The following is an 8,830-nucleotide window of genomic DNA, read 5'->3' as shown; positions in this document are numbered from 1 at the left end:
TCTCCATTAGACTCGTACTTGGTCGGCATCACCTTTTCTTCGTTTAGGTATACCACTTCATTCAACATAAGCTCGTCTGCATCTTGTGTTGAATCTTTATCATGTTCTTGTGCCTCTTGCAGTTTGAGAAGACGATCTGGACAGGAAGAAGCGTAATGGCCCATCTTATCGCATCTGAAACACATTATCCTCGATGTGTCTCTTCCCCCACGACCACGGCCTCTGCCCCTATTGAACCGTCCTCCTCTTCCTCTGCTTCCTTTATACTCCTCATGATAATCACGATTGGTTTGTTGCTCTGTATTAGAGTACATCAGTTTGCTCTGATCTTCTTGACTTTCTTCTTCTTCTTGGACACGCTCTTCATAAGCTTTCAGACGTCCCGCAATGTCTTCGAAGCTTGTGTTCTTGAGATCAAGAACTTGTTCGAGAGAGGCTACTATGTGTATAAATTTCTTGCGAGGAAGACTCTTCAGAAACTTTTTAACAATTTTTGATTCTTCAATCTCTTCTCCTAAGGCATGAGATTTTGAAGAAATTTCCGATACCTTGCCGACGAAGTCATCTATCTTCTCACTGTCCTTCATCTTCAATCTGTCAAATTCTGCCATCAAAGTCTGCAGTCTAGCCTCTTTCACTCTTTCTGCACCAATATGACGCATCCTGATAGCGTCCCACACCTTCTTAGCTGTATCCAACTCCCCAACTTGTAGCACTAAAGCCTCTGAAATCGCCTGAAACAACAGAGCGATTGCCATATCGTTCTTATCCTCTTCATCCGTTCCTGTCTCGACTACACTCCACACCTTCTGGACCCTCAACATGTTCTTCATTCGTATGGCCCATACAGTGTAGTTCGTCGAGTTCAACATCGGACACTTAATGGAAGAATGTTTTCCATCCTTCAAATTCGGTGTTGTCACAACTGAAAGATCCCCCATTCTCAATAAGCTTTATGACTATCAAGTATTGATTTCCGTAAGGCTCTGATACCAAATATAGAATTCAAGGACGCAAACAAGAATGACTCTCTTATTATAACCTGAGAAAATATCTCAAAACTCAAGTTCTCAATCCCTAAACTCTATAAGTTATGCCACAACTTGACATCTCCTTATATAGAGTTTATTATGTCCTAATCCTATTAAACAATACATTTAGATAACTCCTAAATATATTCTAAGTCCATATCACAATAGGATTAGGTCTCATGTTTATCTCTAAGCTTCTTTTGTCTTCAAGCTCAATCCAACAAATACACGGGACGGCACTGCTTCACACTATACAATGTCACATTCTCAACCAAAAACGTCGCTATCGTCTTCTTCAAAACGAAGGATATATGAACATATACATATGCGCATGTCATATGGTCATTAATTAACCGTGACACTGTAATATAAAATCATACATGTAATCTCGTTTTATTTTATGTGTATCACATATTTTATATATAGTATATAAATAGAAAAAATAAATAAAAGCAAAGTTCTCATTTTTGTATACTCATAAAATTTGCATTAATTACAACTCATTTCCATGAGTTTATGCTGTTTATGAAACATTTTGTGTAGTTTAATGCATGATTTTTTTTCCACTCAAAATTTTATCAAATCTTTTATAATAGAACGCATCGTGAATTACAAATGCTGGCAGAAAATGGTAATATTTTCGGAAGCAATTACCCAAAAAAAGGAGACAGTAAAAATAAAGTAGAATAATACGAGAAAAAAATATTAGAGAGCCATATGTATTAAAGCTGTAACTGATGGACTGATCATAACTGGCAGACATTCATGAGAAACATGAGACCAAAGATAACCAAAGAACCAATAACTTAGAAAAACTCAACCCTGAAAAGTATACCACCAAGCCAAAACAGGCGCACCATCGGGACAAGCATGTGCGAGGATAAACTTACATCAACACTAGAAACTGTTGCAAACCGGAGCCAAAGAAGAACCAAGTCAAAACCAAACACCTAGGCTCAAGGACACAAGAACTTGAAATGCTAAAGGAAAAAACACCGGCAAAGATTTACAGGTCTTACACGCAGACACTCGTTAGGCAGAATAGCGATCTACATAGCTAAAACTGGTCACCTCCTCACAAGAGAAAACCTGCAAATCAAACTCACTACTTCGTTTCGAAACGTTGGCCCAATCTATGGTGGATAAAGGAGAGGTCTAGTAGATACCTCCACAGCAGATATACTTCACACCGACGAATCCAAAAATTAGAACAAAGCGAAAAAGAATTAACCATAACTACAAGCAACCGAAGAGAGACAGAAGCACCCCAACCTAAATTTAAGGCAATCCTCGATTTGACAACAACGACTCTCACCTAAACCACCATAAACCATACAAAACCTAGATTAAACTAAAAAGAAAGAGGAGATCCTCCCTCACATAGTGACGATGAAGAATACCGTCAACCACAGAAGAAGATCAGGATGATCTGGAGTTTTCTTCTTCTTTTCTCTCTTGACGGCTTGAATACTTAATTTTCCTCTATAAAAATCCAGTTAATGGGATATTTTAAATTTTAGTTTAATGCATGATTATATATATATATAATGTATGTGATCATTTTATGATTATTCCTTTGTGGATAACAGTTATTACATGATCTCATAAAGAATACTTTTGTGTGTTTTAAATATTTTGGTAGGCAAATCAGAATCTTCACAAAAGGATACGTTAGAATTAAATTGAAATAAAAACTGGTTTTTAAAAATGATGATGATAAAAAGAAACCAAGGAGTGATAAGCAGCCATCAAATATTAGCATAGTTATTTTCCATCCGAATGTGTTCGTGAAATTTTAGCTTGTCACTGTTTACCGATAGAACTTATTGACAGAAATGACTAGTAGGTTAGCTAAACTTGCTTGTAATTTTATTAATCTTCTTATTGAAAATGAAAATTTAGCCTAATAGGTTGATAAGCAAAAAGATCAACTTCACGAAAATAAGTTAAATTATTGTTAATATATATACTTATCTTTGAAAGTAAGTTGCTTTGAATTCTAGCATTGGTCATCAACTGAAAGACCAAACATTTTCATTATTTAACCCATCACGCATCTCTATCGTTTCCGTTCTTCGTTTTTATTTTAGTTGTCTCGATCCTTATTTGTATTTTACATGCCTGTTTGAGTCACCTTACTAAAATTTTGTTATTGGATTTATAAATGTAACATACCAATCATATTTGAATTACTTATGATGTTTTTTGTACATTAATTTGGTCTCTTTCAAAATTAGGTTCCGTTTATACCTTTTAAGTTGAGTTGCAATTATAAAATTTTTTTTATTTTTTTTTTATTTTTTTGACATCGAACAGTTATTTTATTACTTAAATTTGAGGTGCTCTGAGCACATTATAAATTTAAAATGTGGTAAACATTAGTTTATATTTAAATTAACACTTACATTTTTGGAAACACACTTATAGTTATATCTTTACATTTTGCATTTTATTATTTGGGAACGAAGATGACAATTTTTTTTTTTTTGAAGATGACGATTAGTTTTTGTTATATTTGTAAAAATAGTAGTGACAACGAATGGTAGATGTAATAATATTAGAGTCTAATTAATAAACTCCGTAACTAAGATAATAATATGAGAATGGACCATACACATATATATAGTATTTATATATATAGTATTATGTATAAATAATCTTTTTATATTGACAAAAGGTGTAGGAGTAGACAATGTGGTGGCAAGAGCTAGACAGGTGGGCAAAAACATTGATGTAAGGGAATGGCATCTCTGGAGCCAATACATGATTTGGTCTAATTCAAGTTTCCATATGAATTTAAGTAATCTAATTATGGTTTGTTTATTTTGCTGTCTACTAAAGAACCACCATAAGGCACAATCCACAGCAACAGTTGTCCATAAACTATCGATTCCTTGTGGTTGGGTTTGAGTCTTATCTAGGGTGTTGTAGTTGTTGGTCTCTTATTATGTTATTGGCTGTCTTTGTAGTCCTTTCTTGTTAGTTTAAGTGTGTCCGAGTATGATTTTATCTCTGGAATTGTAATTGTGCAATCGCCAGTTTATGTTTCCAGAGTTGTATTTTTAAACCGTTGGTTCTAGATCATAGTGTCGTTTCATTACGACAGCCGTTGTAACATGTCTTTTGGCTAATCTAGTTTAAAATCAATATAACAACGGATGACAACAAAAAAAAAAAACCACGCCATAAAATTGACTTTGGGTCGTTGAGCACTTAGAGCTTATCAATTTATTACTTTTTATTAATAATTATGAAGTTCTGGATCCGAAGATGTACATCTCTATAGAAAAGGTCCAAACTATGTTAACTTTCTTTAGGAGTTCATAGCTCTCCTATTAAGAATCGAACCTTCGACCACTTGCACTTTTGCTAGGTGATCCAAAAGTTTTAGCTACTAGGTCAAGTTACTCGTTAGTTTTTATTTTGTGACTACGGTTTCATGAGTCCATATATTTGTTTGTTGAAACTGAAAAATGAAAAGTAGACAAAAGAAGATTTGTATCTAATCTATAAAATAGAGTCTTATTTTTTTATCTACCTTTGAAAGTTGTGATTTAAAATTGGACCCTTTCTAGAGTTTGAACCTATTTACATTTGATTAGAAAATATAACATTCATTATTATTAGATTAACAATACAAAATAACTTCCCCTCTAATAAAAATCGTTGACTATCCATAATTAAATCTTCACCTTTATATGTCCAAGCATGAGTAAATTATATTTTAATCTTCGACAGTTCATTAATCAATTGTATCGTATGATTGTTTACTATATATTAAAATATACAAATATTTACACAATATGTATACACACTTTTCATTTGTTTCTTCTTCTCCCCATTGTCTCCATGTTTGAATTTGTGGAAGTTGTGAAAGTCCTCCTTAGAAAGAATCATATTACTTCGTATGTATATACAATATGTATACAAACGATATTTGCGTAATGGAATATGAATTATTACTTCGTATACCAATTTTTCATATGAATTACGTACGTTTTCATAAGAAATTTTTATCCATTCCATTACTTTAAATCGTTAAGTTCATTTAAATCCATCCATTATATAAAGTATAATCAAAATAACTATCTATAATAATATATATCAGGTATCACATAATAAAAAAAAATACATAATTAATATTATGAATGAAATCTAATAAAATCATAACACAATAGTCTAATTGCTTGGTTAAACAGATCTTAACTATAAATAAATGCAACTATCAGTTACATTAATATTAAGGATAAACATAAAATTTGCTTAAGAAATTTTCTTATAATTTTGAAAGCTAACGAATCTTAGAAATATATTCAATATATATATATATATATATAGTTCTAAAAAGGTTACAAATTATATTGATAATGAAGAATTAAACGATTATGAAAATTTCAGCATAAGAAAATTTAGATATTTTACTTATTGAAAGAAATATAAACCACATAATTTTTATACAATAAAACTGATCAAAAATTTTCAAATATCTAGCCATCATTTCTATATTAACTTAATTAAAATAATAGATAAGCCACTTTAAAAATTGGATCTTAACAACTACACAAAGTATAAGTTTAAAAAATATTTTTTAACCACTAAAGTAGTAACACAAGTCCAAACAACCAAACATATAATCTAACAATTTAACATTCACAATAATTTTATTTTTCAATAATAAATTAAACAAAATAAAACATATGGTCAGAAACTCAGAATCTAGTTCTTGTTAAAAATTAGTCAGTATATTTCAGAAATATGGCTGTTTGTTCCATATTTTTCCAAAAGGTGTGGCTTGTGCCATGGGTGCCTCACGTAAGAACCTAACAAAATACGAAATATATTGCAATACTCGAAGACAAAATTAAAAGTCCAGTTCCCCCAATTTAATGCATAAGGGTAACATATGAGTGATGGATAACATGTAAATGAAAGTAAGATCACCAACAAAACCATCTTTAGTTTGGTCACTTAGCTAGCCAAAAGTATGTACACATATTGCTGTTAATATAGAAATTACTATTTTGTTGTACTAAAACAAAATTTAGAGATTTGTACACACTTTGTCTTGTTTGTTCCTTTCCTTCTATCTCTATATTTTTATGGTTATAGGGGCAAATTTCCCTTTATTTTATCAAAGGGGTTTGAAGGTTACCCAAATTGTAGCTTTCAAAAAAAAGCAAACTAATTAATCAACAGTACTTCTGTGTATCATATATATCTATATGGGTTGCTATGGATTCTTATACTGTTATATTCATTCAGTACGATCTAATTGCATGTAAACAGATTCTATTCATCATCATCATCAAGTTGATCCGAAAATTTTGATCATCTTTAAATACGTGCGTATCTAGTTTCTTTACTTGTGATGCCCATTGGTTTTATAATGTTATCTTTTGGACCCACTTTTTTGAATTTCGAAGACTAATGATTCCGGTAGGAACGGTCAGAAGTGAGAAAAACAAGGCACATCTTTCATTTGATGAAAAACAAGGCAGTACCAAATTTTATATATATATGCATATGTATGAACCAACTTTTCATATTCGTTAGGTACTAATCCAAAATCAAATCCAACACCCAAATTCGTACTTTTCTTAGCAACGTGTATGGTACCAAAACTACGACAGAACTAAGTTCTAAAATATAGATAAGATTCGATCTAATCTACGGTCCATTTTACGAGTCTAAAATATATGTTGATGTACAAGTTTTTTTAAGCAGTACAAGTATGATGAGTAATTACTTTAGAGTTTGATAAACAAAAAAAAATATATGCATTGCATTTTTTTTTACTTATTTATCATGACAATATAATATAAATCTTATACCACATTATTTTTGTATTACAATGTTGGTTTAAAATCATAAATAAACATAGTTAAATAATATATCCAATGAAAATTGATCATCTATCTCTAGCTCAGTAATCCAAGACCCAATAAACCACTAGGATACATATATACTTTCTTATATTCCATATAAGAAAATATCTTGCAAGATTTATACCAAATCTTCAACAAAATAGAATAGGGGCATTGGTGGAGGAATGAAAGGAGAAGTTTGAAGATTGGGTTTGACAAGGCAATGAAGGAAAACCATTAAATAAGGATACCATCTGTTGTTGTTATTATTAGATTTCCGCAACCATCAATCCATCTTTTACTTCTCTTTAAATTCTTGTAACTCTTTATGAGGGGGACCAAGGACCAACCATGTTTTAGGGTATGGCCAAACTAATTTTAATCCAACAAGATTTAACGAAAACGTTATGGGTGAATCGAACAAGAAAGATCAAAGTAATCCAACCTATATATCTATAGCCAGAATTGGTGTATTAGAAATTCAAAATCATGAATTCGTATCGTGATGGTGGAGAAGAGACGCATGTAACATGTTCTAATCATTTCGAAGAAATTATCAACCACCGATATATGATTTTTTGTTACTTAAAACATCAAAATACAATAACTTAATCGCCTTTTTTTATGCGAAATAACAGACAAAATGCTGAAAGATAATTCAATTAAATTATACATCTACTACTTTTGTTTCAGTATAAGTGTAGTTGTAAGATTTTTAAACGTATTGAATTTCTAATATTATTATATAGAGATACGCATATATATATGAAAGTTTTCTATTCTTGTGGATGATTTTATTTAGAATGTAAGATTTTTGTTGTTGCATACACGGTCTAAGTTGGGTCGAGGGCTGAAGACAATTCCTACATCGTGCAGGCCGAAAATGTTAACTGGATCTTTCCAAGTAGAGTATTCATGACCGATTATGTGAAGTAGTTCAATGCTATAATAAAGTTCAAGAAAATCGCATAATAATTTTTTTTATTTAGAATTAATGTTAAATCGCATAAATGAATCAAAATACGTTTGTACAATAGCTGTGACATTGTCCTTTTAATCAGTTTTTTTTGGCACAACATATGCTCAAAAGCCTGATGTTAAAGTTCAGAAGGAAGTTCATTGGCATAGCAGGTTCGTTTTACCTTTGCACTAATTTTGATTGTGATTTTAGTAAAAGTAATGTCAATGCTGTGATTCAAGAGAGTTGATGAAGTGCCTCATATTACAGAGTTAGTATCTTTGCACTGGTCTAATTCAGCTCAGGTTGGTCAATATTAAGCCCGGCTCTGGGTTGGCCTTCGTTTTCTAGAGTCTAAGCTTGGTGGTTCTGCAGATTAGTTTGTGGTCAACCACCAAAACAAGAAAAAACATGTGTTTTTCTATGAAATACCTAGAAACTAGACTTTGATGTACATTGGTATTGAATGAACATGTGATATTGGCAAAGAGAATTGGAGATGTTCTGGAGAATGCATTTGAAGGAGTCTGTCCATGGCGTAACCCTCTCAAAGCTCTCGTCTTCAAGGGTATCTCCATCCTCACTCAATAATTTACTCAAAAAAAGAAGTAGAAAATGTAGTATGAACAAAAAATAAAAAATCATTCTATTTATGGAGTAATCATTTTTTATTTTTTTATCATTCTATTTCTCACTCAATTTTAAAGTAAATTATGAAGTGAAAATTTAGATGCTGTAAGACTCACCTACGGTCTTTGTCTCATTTGGTACATCAGACTGTCTGCTGTATGTAATGTAATGACAAGGGTATCTCCTTTCATTGTTTCACTCTCACTTTCAAGGGTATCCCTCTCAAAGCTCTCGTCTTCAAGGGTATCTCCTTTCATTGTTTCACTCTCACTCACATCTCATCTATATTGTAAGTTTGTGTATGTAATGACAATCTAATTTAATTATTTCTCTTACAAATTCAGTAC

This window comes from Brassica rapa, chromosome A02 (assembly GCF_000309985.2).
Source record: "Brassica rapa cultivar Chiifu-401-42 chromosome A02, CAAS_Brap_v3.01, whole genome shotgun sequence".
NCBI lineage: Eukaryota > Viridiplantae > Streptophyta > Magnoliopsida > Brassicales > Brassicaceae > Brassica > Brassica rapa.
Note: the sequence above shows the minus strand (reverse complement) of the source record.